This window comes from Miscanthus floridulus, chromosome 4 (assembly GCF_019320115.1).
Source record: "Miscanthus floridulus cultivar M001 chromosome 4, ASM1932011v1, whole genome shotgun sequence".
In the NCBI taxonomy this organism is placed as follows: domain Eukaryota; kingdom Viridiplantae; phylum Streptophyta; class Magnoliopsida; order Poales; family Poaceae; genus Miscanthus; species Miscanthus floridulus.
In genome coordinates, this window is record NC_089583.1 from 37,509,589 (window position 1) to 37,521,044 (window position 11,456).

The window sequence follows — 11,456 nt, forward strand, 5'->3', positions numbered from 1 at the left end:
AACTTGTATGTGCCTGGTCCAGTGACTTTTGTGATGATAAAAGGACCTTCCTATGGACTGAGTAGTTTATGGCGTCCGTTAGTTTTTTGTATTCTTCTTAGTACTAGGTCTCTGACTTATAGTGATCGAGGCTGGGTATTCTTGTTGTAGTGGCATCTTAATCCTTGGAGGTATCTTGCTGATTGAAGGGTAGCATTTACTCTGACTTCTTCTATACTATCGAGTTCTAATCTTTGGGTGTGTTCTGCTTCTCCTTAGTCATATTGTTCTATACTTGGTGACGTCCAGATCAAGTCGGCAGGTAATACGGCTTCTAATCCGTAAACTAGGAAGAAAGGTGAGTATCTGGTGGCTCTGCTTATTTGAGTTCGTAGCCCCCATACGACCTTGGGTAATTCTTAAATCCATTTTGATCCATAGTCCACTAGTTCTTCATACAATCTTGGTTTTAATCCAGCTAGTATGAGTCCATTAGCCCTTTCTACTTGTCCGTTGGCCTCTGGATGTGCGACTGATGCGTAATCTATGCTGAAGCCGCAGGCCTGTGCCCAACTTTGGAATTCTATGGCTATGAAGGGAGAACCCAAATATGTGATGATTCGATTGGGCATGCCGAAGCGGTACATAATGTCTTGGATGAACTCGATTGCTTTGGCTGCGCTGTATTTTGCAAGTGGTTTGTATTCAATCCACTTGGTGAACTTGTCAATTGCTACGAAGATGTACTCAAAACCGCCTTTTGCTTTCTTGAGAGGTCCTACTTGATCCAGCCCCCAGCAGGAGAAGGGCCAAGCGGGTGGGATGCAGATGAGATTGTGTGCTGGCACATGAGCTTGTCTTGCGAACATTTGACAACCTTTGCATTTTCTGACAAGTTCTTCTACGTCTTTCAAAGCGATTGGCCAATAGAACCCGGTGTGGAATGCCTTGCCGACTAGTGTTCTTGAGGCGGCATGATTTCTACAGCAACCTGAGTGTATTTCGTCTAGAATCTCTTTGCCCTTTTCAAATGAGACACATTTTAGGAGTACTCCTGATGACGTGGCTCTTCTATAGAGCTTGTCCCCTACTAGGATGTAGTTCTTGCTTCTGCGAACAACTCGGGTAGCTTCCTCTTTATCCGCTGGCAACTTATTCTCTTTGATGTAATCAATAAAAACCTAGGTCCATGAAGTGGTGATTACCAAAATCTGGGTGCCTTTAGCTGAGATTTCAGGGGTTATCTCACCGGGTTGTTTGGTAGAGGGAGCTGATAACTCCTCTATGAATACACTGGGTGGGACCTTCGCCCTGTCCGATCCAAGCTTGGCGAGGACGTCTGCCACAATATTAGAATCGCGCAGGACATGTAGAATTTCTAATCCATGAAAATGTTTTTCGAGCTTTCATATTTTAGCACAGTAAGCGCCCATGTTTTCTTTGGTGCAGTCCCAATCTTTGTTGACTTGATTGATGACTACTGTCGAATCATCATATATGAGTAAACGCTTGATTCCGAGGGTAATTGCCACTTGTAGCCCATGGATGAGGGCTTCGTATTCTACTCCATTGTTTGTAGCTTGCCATAATATCTGAAGGACATACTTGAGTTGTTTTTCGTCTAGAGAAATGAGGAGAACGCCTGCACCGGCTCTGCCTGGCTTGAGTGATCCATCAAAGTACATCTTCCAATGATCAAGGATGGTATTTGACATAGGTTGTTGAATTTCTGTCCACTCGGCAACAAAATCGGCCAGGGCTTGAGATTTAATTGCCTTCCGTGGGGTGAAATCGATATTGAGAGCACCAAGTTCAACTGCCCACTTAGATATGCGCCCTGTTGCATCTCTGTTGTGTAGGATGTCTCCGAGTGGGAAATCTATCACCACGGTAATCTTGTGGCTTTCAAAATAGTGGTGAAGCTTGCGTGAAGTGATCAGGAGGGCGTAGAGTAGTTTTTGCACATGCGGGTACCAGATTTTTTATTCTGATAGTACTTCGCTGATGTAGTATATGGGGCATTGTACTTTATATACATGCCCTTCTTCTTCTCTTTCTATGACAATCGCTGTGCTGATCATAGTAGAAGTTGCCGCAATGTACAGCATCATGTCTTCATATTTCTTTGGAGGTGTGAGAACGGGCAAGGAGGTGAGGTATGCCTTGAGCTTCTTGAAAGCTTCATTGGCTTCTTCTGTCTACTCGAACTTGTCTATCTTCTTTAGCAGTTTATAGAAAGGTAACCCTTTTTTGCCCAGTCTTGATATGAAACAATTGAGGGCCACCATGCAGCCTGTTAGTTTCTACACATCTTTGACACTTTGAGGAGGGCCCATCTCTGAGATGGCTTGAATTTGCTTGGCGTTGGCTTCGATTCCACGATGACTGACCAAGAATCCGAGTAGTTGTCCCGAAGGAACTCTGAATACACACTTGTTTGGGTTCAATTTCCACCTCTATCTTTTCAGGTTTTCGAAGGTTTGCTTTAAGTCTTCAATTAGTTTATCCAGGTTCTTTGTCTTTACTACTACGTCATCCATGTATGCCTCTACATTTTCACCGATCTGATCACCAAGGCACGTTTGGATAGCTCTTTGGTAAGTGGCACCAGCATTCTTGAGTCCAAATGACATGGTTTTGTAGCAGTAGGCACCGAATGGAGTGATGAAAGATGTCTTGCTCTGGTCTTGTTCATTTAATGCGATTGAGTGATATCCTGAATAGCAATCAAGGAAGGATAATAGGGCAGATCCTGCTGTTGAATCAACTATCTGATCAATGTGTGGTAGCCCGAACAGATCTTTCGAGCAGTGTTTGTTGAGATCTGTGTAATCGACACACATGTGCCACTCGTCCGTATTCTTTTTCTGTACTAGAACTAGGTTTGCTAGCCAATCTAGATGGAGGATTTCTCTGATGAATCTGGCTGCCATTAGCTTTGTGATTTCTTTTTTAATTGTTGCCTTCTTGTCGGGTGAGAATCGTCATAGTCATTGCTTCACAGGCTTGGAGCCTTCATTGATATCAATTATGTGCTCAGCCAACTCTCTTGGGACACCTGGCATGTCAGCCGGCTTCCAAGCGAAGATATCTTTGTTGTCCCGAAGAAAGTTGGTGAACGCGAGTTCCTATTTTGCCGAGAGGTGGGCGCTGATGGTTGCTGTTTTGGAGGGATCACCGGTGCCCATGTCGATTTGCTTAATGTTGGCTTCTTTTGGTGGTGCGAGGATGCTGAGTTTTTTAGCCAGTATCTCTAGCTCTTCTAGGCTCATTTCTGCTACGACGGTGGCTATTTCTTTTCTTCCATTAGTGGCTTGTGCTTTTGCTGCAATTTGGATTGCCTGAACATCGCAGTCAAAAGCGCGCTTCAAATCACTCCGAAGAGAAAGGACACTGTTAGGCCCTGGCATCTTAAGCAACAGGTACGGATAATGCGGTATCGCCATGAATTTTGCTAGTGCTGGGCGCTCGAGCATTGCGTGATATGATGAATCGAAGTCTGCAACTTCAAACTTGATGAACTTTGTACGGGAGTCCCAAAAGTAACCGGTAGAGTGATTTGTCCAAGTGGCATTGCTGCCTTGCAGGGTACTATGCCATAAAAAGGTGTGCTGGTTGGTGTAATCATCCCGGTGAGTTGTAGTCCCATCTTCCTTAGAGTTTCTGAAAAATGATGTTGAGTCCGGCTCCCCCATCGATTAGTACTTTTGTGACAGTCATACCGGCAATAGTTGGATCTAGAACTAGTGGGTAATGGCCTGCGTTTCCTATGCTAGTCCATTGGTCTTCTCTTGAAAACTAGATTGGATACTATGACCAGTTGAGATATCTTGGAGTAACCAGTTCTGCTGCCATGATGGTTCACAGCGCTAGCTTTTCTTGATGTTTGCTTCTGGAATCTAGAACCCCGGTGAAGATCACTGCTACTGTTTCCCTAGATTTTTGGAATCCCTTATCTTCGAGGTTGTCTTCTTCTTTTTTCTGATTGTCTTCTTTGACGCTCCCCTTACTATCTTTTCTTGTGTATCGATCATTGAAGGTGTAGCAATCTCCGATTGTGTGATTTCCTTTAGGGTGCAAGATGCAACGCATGTTTTCAATGTCGTCATACCTTCTAGGCTTGGAAAACTTCCTTGATTTGTCAGTCACCGCTACGGTGTTGTCTGGTCCATGTTTTCTTTCCTGATGTCTATTGTTTCAATGATTTTGCTTGTCCGGGTTGTCTTGGTTGTTTCTATCTGGGAACCTTTCTCGTGTCTTTTCCTCTACAGTAATTATCTTTTCTACTATTCGTCTAAATTCTTCATTGTTTCTTGGGTTTTCTTTGTAGAAATCTTGAAATTGCCACCTAGCCATGATTCCATGAGAGAAAGCTTCGATTACTTCTCGTTTGGTGATGTCATGTACTTGAGCTCGTAGTTCGCCAAATCATCGATAGTAATTTCTGAGACTTTCACCTCTTTTCTACTTAAGTCCTTTTAACTCTGCGTGGGTGATTGGCTGTGTAATGATACCCGTGAAATTTTCATAGAAAGCTCTTTGTAAGTCCTCCCAATTTCTGATTGATCCTGGATTCAATTTGTCAAACCATTGAAGGGGCATGGTTTCTAGGGCCATGGGAAAGAACAAGGTCATGATATCATCTCTCCTCCGGCCAATTCAATCGATTGTGAGTAAATCCTGAGCCACTACCTTGGTTCGGTCTTGCCATCATACTTGAAGTGGTTGGACGGCTTGAACTTGTGAGGCAGTCATATTGAAGCAAGTCTGTTTGCAAAATAGGGGAATCTATCATGCGTTCTGGCTTCTATGTATTCTGATTCCGCACCCCCTTCTTGCCAACTGTTGTCTTGGTGAGAGTAGTTTCGCGTGGCTGTCCAAGTAGGTGCTTTGCTTCTGACCTTTCTTGGTTGTTCAACTCGGTCGTTTTGACTATGGTTTCTTCTACTTTCTCTGTTGTGACTTTCACTTGGTCCAAGTCTCTCAAAAGCAGACTTCCTTTGATTTTGATCTTCCTGATCATGAGATGTTGACCTGGCAGGTAGTCTTGAGCAGGTCCTTCCGTTGTGCATCCTTAGGACTGTTGATCGGAGAAAGTCTCGGAGCTGTTCTTGTTTTTCACTAGGATGTGAAGTCGCCCTGAGTTCTTCTAGTGCTTCTCGGATCTTATCGTAGGGTGTATTCGCCGCTTGTCCTTCTTCGACCTCTCGCTCTAATTTTCTTCTATTGTACTCGGCTAGATCTGACTCATATCTGATCCAAGCTTCCTTGCACTGCCTAGCACGGCGTTGACGTCCTTGTTTCAATTTGTTCTTTCTCTCTGGCTTGCCTCTGACTCTCGGTCTCACCATCGTGCCCCTTGGTAAAGGGTGATATGTTGGACTCAGATTCATCCGATGACCTGACGTCGGGCGCTTCTAGGAGGACCAATGGTGATCGAGGACGGCAAACCATGAATACTTCTCGTGCGTGAATTGCTCCGCTATCGGCGTCGGTTTCTACACTGTCGGAGTAGTTGATAACTTTAGTAAAGGCTTCAAGGTCGCAGATTGAGTCTCCTTCTTGGTAGGGTAGAATTGTTGTTGTGGTATTGTCAACTAATTAGGTGCCGCTGTCATCAGGAACAGAACCTGGCTAGTGGACGATGCAGTCTTGAGATGTTATAGTTAACACGAGACCTTCCTGGGCTCCTTTCAGTGGCATTCTAAGCACCAGATCGAGGAATCCTTCGGGCCATGTTTGATAAGACGTTGCCATGTTGTGGAGTCCGAACGAAAAAGGACCCGACTTCTTGAAAAGACTCTGAGTATACTCCGAGTTGTATTCTTGATAGGCCAAGGCCGCGTTCTTAAGCCCCATCGGAAAAGAACTCGGTTTCTCAGAAGAACTCAGGTAAGACTCCGTTTCGGATGCGGAACCTGAGTTTGAGTCGGATGCGCAAAGTCGCGAAATCTGAGTTGGATCGGACATCGCGAGCTGCGCGAATCTTCCAGCAAGTTGATCTGTCGTAGTCGCCGAAATAGAATGGTCTTCATGGTGATCCGAATTTTCGAGAAGACGGCTTTGGAGCTTGCCATTGTCACCTGCCTCGCAGATCCATGAACCGAAGACAAAGGTTGATCCCGTCGAGAAGATCATGTTGTCGAGTTCCGTCGAGCTCTCGGATGCAAAGTCGCCGAAAGCCCCTACCTGGCGCGCCAGCTGTCGATGTTTCACCACCGATAGCCTGCCATGGGGGTACCCGGGGCAGTTTGTTCGGGCTTCAGTGTATACATAACTCGACGGTAAACGCAAGAGATAGTCGATTTATCCTGGTTTGGGCCCTCGACCGTGATCGAGTAATAGCCCTACGTCTAGTCGGCGTTAGCCTTTGCGTTGGATTGATTGTAAAGTGTTGTGTTACGTTGTGTTTCTAGGAACCCTGCCCTCCTTTATATAGTCAGGAGGTCAGAATCCTAGTCGGTTTACAATAAGAGTTCCTAGTAGGATTATAGAATAATACTACTACTAAGATTACATGGGAAGAATCCTAGTTAGACTAGATCTTCTCCCTTCTTTGCGGGGTATCCCGTGGGTCCCGCACCGACAATATTTTACTTTGGGATTAAAACAACTTGTTGCTACTCTTATGCTAAAATTATGACAACTAAAAGCTAAATGTTGTTAAACCTATGTAGCCTTTTGAGCCTCATGAACCTCATGTTACACTTGTTGAGTACGACATGTACTTACGCTTGTTTAATTTCATTATTTGAATAAAAAATTCTGGATGGGTAACAGGTGACTATGGTAATGACGACTTTCCTGAGGATTACTAGACTTGTGATCGACTAGTTGATGTCCCTGTGCTATGGAGCTTCCGCGAGAAGGTTATCTTTATAATTTCGTTGTATTTATGTGAAGACTATGTCTTATTATTCGTGATGTAATAAACACTTGTGATGATACTATCTATAATTTATCGGCTTATATGTGTGACTAATCTCTGGACGCACATAAGATTATGCATTCCATTTTATCCTTAAAATCGGACGTGACACTCTAGCGCTCACCAAGGCGATCCCGTCCATCGAGGCCAAACGCGCATACTGTAGCTTTCAGGACCTAGTTGCCACGTCAAAGTTAGAAGTGCCACACACATCCTCTAGCTACCGGTCCGAAAACCTCCTTGCGTCAGAATGGCCGCCGCTGAGCGGGACCGCCCACCGTCAAACCACGCAAGTCACCTTGGCGACATAAATCTGCTGGCCACCGCCTCCCACGTTGGCCAACTCTGTTGGCGCCTCCCGCGCCGGCCTTCCCGCCAATTTTATGGCCGCAACTGGAGTACAGTCTCACCAGACCGCCGTCCTCCACTGCCGAACAGATGTAAGGCCCTCCAATCACCGCGCCAAGGTCCTCCTCACTGCCTTCCTCCGCTCTGGACACCAAAAACTTAAATCGTCAACTAGGCCTCCACCTTACTCACCACGACGTTGGCCGCCACCGACTGACCGAGCACGAGTCTAAAACGACGCCTCGGAGGAACGCAACGCCACCGGCGCCGGCGTCGCCTAACCAAAAGGTTTTCGCCCAGGACGCCACATAAAGGGGAGAGGACCGTTCCATAGACGCTTCCAGGAAGAGACGGCTTCCGGAGGCGTCGCCGTCATCGGCCCAACAGGGGCAAAGCTTCTCGCCATGGCGCCTCAACCCTGTGCGCGGCAATGGCCATGGTCCATCCGCTGCAGCAGCCGTCGCCCCGTCACTGCAGCCCCGCGAGTCGCCCCGCGTGCAGTCGCCAGCACGCATCACCATGGCCCGTTGCAGCCGCCGCAATCTCGCGCGGCCACCGCCGCCGCCCTTCCTCGCCTGCTCAGACCCGGCCTCGCATGCTGGACCCAGTACATCGTCGCCGCTGCCCACTTGCGCATGCACCGGCACCGACCAGCGCCGCCGCAGGCCATCCATCTGCGCCCCCAGCGTTCGGCGTCCACCCCTGGGTGAGGCACGCCGGCACCGTGCGGATCTGTCCCTAGGGGTGCCGCATCCGACCGCTGGAGATGCAGACCCACCCTAGGCCGCCGCTGAATCCCGACGAAGGGCCTTGGGACCGCCGGATCTGGCCGAAACCGCTGCCTCGGCGATGCCCCGAAACCACCGCTGCGCTGCACCCTGAACTGGGAAGAAGGCCCCGCCGCCGCCTTCCTTGCGCCCACACGGGCTTCCGGCGGCGCACTCTGGTGGTGGCGAGGGAGCTGGGGACGGGGAGAGGGGGCGGCGGTGCGGGGAGGATGCTCTATCCGTGTCGCCCTGAGACGGACGACGCGGACGGGTGCGCGGTGTACTTCTTTGAATAGATCATGTTAATTTGTCATTAGCTTTGAGTATCACGTGTTAATTATTATCTAGCATCGCTTGAGTATAATTTGTAACTGATATTTGCAGATTCCCGGTGGCTTGACAGCAGGATTGAGATAATAATGAAATGTTTAGCTGGCCTAATAAGCCAGCTTATTTGCTGGCTTATAAGCCACGGTACAGTATTTTTCTCTCTAAAAAAACCAGTCATACAAATCAGCACCGGTTGCTTTTCAACGAGCCGAACACTGTAGCCATACAAGTCTGATGGCTGCACAGGTAACTGAAATAGTCATTTCAGACTAATTGCTCGTGCGGCTATTTGTTGCCTGTTACATTGCATATTTCTTGTCTAGTTCCAGTTTTGTCCACTAAGTAACTTTAAGTTCAAAAAAACTATAGGAGGTATCTTGAACAATCTGGACAGGATGAATCTATTTGTATGGAAGGAGACATTGGTGGTGGTCTGGTTCTCCAGCGCCAGATATCTATTTTGAAGGACAACCCAAAGATTGTTCAGATCGATTCTAGCATTCAGGCAAGAAGTGTAGGAGTTGGTTCTGGTGGGTTTTCAAGGTGAGGGCCCTTCTTCCTCTCAGTCTCTGCCTCTTCCTGTGCTCAGATGCATGTGCTCCTTACTGTTCTTTACGGACTTGAGGAATTACAGAACAAAGATGACATCAGAAACAGAACATTAAGCATGAATAGTTTTTTTCTTCAAACAGTTCAATTGATTCTTTCAAAGAATATATTTTGAAACACTGAATTCTGTTTTCACTGTGAAGGTTGGTCTGTTTACGAGTTCATCCTACATTCACCCTGCTACACCCAACTGAGGTAATGGTTGCTTTCACGGCCATCAATGGTTCAAAGGAAGGGATCTCCCCGGAGGCAGGAGAAATAGCATTCGAGGGAGACCTCAGACCCAACGGTAAGTTACCCTGTGCTGCACAATTTCATGACCCTTCATCTAATCATCTCTGTCAACTCATGTACTTACTTTTGGCAAATTCACAGGAGAATGGATGCTAGTGGACAAGTGTGTCGGGCTGAGCTTGGTGAATTGGTTTAATCCCAGGGAGGCAGCAAATGTTTTGTGCACTGGGGAACTGGTGATGTGAACATGGAGCTCTGGTCAGAGGAAAGACCAGTGTCTAACGAGACGCCGTTGAGGATTTGCCACCAGTATGAGGTGCGGCAAACAAGCTAAACACTGCCCGGACAGCAGAAATTAAAATACCAATTTGGAGGATGCTTCTTGCTTCAGTTCAGGCTTGCACGCGCTTTAGTCTTTGTGTAACGGTCGCGCACCAAAACATCTTTCATGGTATTTTTGAGTCGTGTCAGTCACCCTATTGGACGACGTTGGGTCTGCTAAAACATGGTTGCTCTGCAATCACTGCATCATACTGTTCACAACTGGCATAAATAAATATGTGGTGTATACTCACTAGATCCGACCCTAGATGCTTAATCTTTCTGTTCAGTTAATTCTCAACTTTAACGTTAGGGATTGGCTCCAACGAGATAGTGTTGGCTTCGTGTAATTTTCTTTGATCTTCTTCAGAGATATTTCTTGAGCGCGTCAGCACTAACCCAGAATACTTTCATGCCCTGAAGTCAGAGCGTGGCATTGACTAGCTTGGAATATAAGTGAATTATCCACTTCTCCCCATCAGTTTAAGCTTTTGGGTTGAATTGATCGGTGCATGCAACTCAGTATGATATCAAAGCCAGAGGTCTGAGTTCAAATTCTGGTTAGCGCAATTAAATAAAATAATTGATGCTCGCCCACGTATGAGGCATGAGGGAGCCTTCACGTGAGGGGAGTGTTGGAATACAAGTGAATTGCCCACCTCTCCCCATCAGGTTAAGCTTTTGGGTTGAATTGGTCGGTACATGCAACTCAACTCAGTACACCTCTTAAAATGCACACCGAAAAAAAATTCGGCCTAAGAGCGTCAGCAAAACCAGTCATAATTAATTCAGGAAAAGGCCTACAATAATGTTTTTGGATTGTTGAAAAGGTAGGCAATTTGGAAATTAAAACCAGAACATAAATCATGACGATCTCATATACTAGCATGTGAAGCCCTAGCGTACTAGTTAGATTGGTCAGCATGAACAGCGGCGTGATGAACAACAACGTGATCATCATAACAGTAGGGAGATGTCATTGCTTGTGATCATCAAAACAGTAGGGAGACAATAACAAATTGGATCGCGGTGCATGTACTTTTTGTCTGCAGAGGGAGACGCCATTGCTTGTGATGGTACAAAGTCATGGATGAGTGGTGGAGGGAGCAGCTGACTATCCTATTTCGGTAGACCATTCACGCAGGTGTTGCGCCCTTCGCCTCGCCCCACCCCACCCAGCGAGGCGAGTGAGCTCTTATGGGTTTACTTTCTCCTCTTCACACTAAACTTGAGGAAGTAGAAAGGACTTCCATACTAATCATGGCTACCTACACTTCCACAAGCAAGGTGGAACTAAAGGTTTTTCACTTCCTCTCTTTGCTCACTTGAATATGCCTTTAAGATTTTCCTGGAAATTTCAGAATCTCTTATTGAGCCAAGCCCATATATCCCAACAGGAATCCAGAACGAGGAGGGTTACGTTGTGTACGGAAGTGGATCAGAAAAGGATGCATGTCTGGGTTCAAAAGGCAGATGCATATGGCTGCCCATTTATTGGCATGTTTTGCGAACTTCAATTTTTTTTTCTTTCGTTCTTTTCTTGGACTTAGTACTTACTGTGGCCACACCTTTGGGGCTTGGAGGAAGCAAAACGAGCCAGCAGGGGCACAAGTTCCACCTCGTCAGTTCATCACCCTTCCCTAGATTGAGCGACCCAGCCAGAGGAAACCTCCCTGCGATGCTGCCCAGGGCCACCACTGCACCCACATGCATGCACATTAATGCCCAGTGTTTACTCATCAGACGCCCCTGAACTCGCCGACAACGTGAATACTTCGAAAGCGAGGAGATGTTAGAGCTCACTGCTCACAGATTGATCGAGCTGCCTGCGAAAGCGGAGATGATGAGTTGATGACGACGATGAAGAAGAAGAAGAGAAACGCAGCAGCTGGACGCATCAGTCGTCCATGGACTCGGAGGAGCTAGCAGTGCCGGAGGAG

The 11,456-nt window shown here is 46.8% G+C and overlaps 1 pseudogene; it reads left to right on the forward strand.

Moving 5' to 3' along the window:
• The window catches only part of LOC136548397 (uncharacterized), a 124,150-nt pseudogene extending 114,469 nt beyond the window's left edge, over window positions 1-9,681 (forward strand).
• Window positions 9,682-11,456: the final 1,775 nt, after the last annotated feature.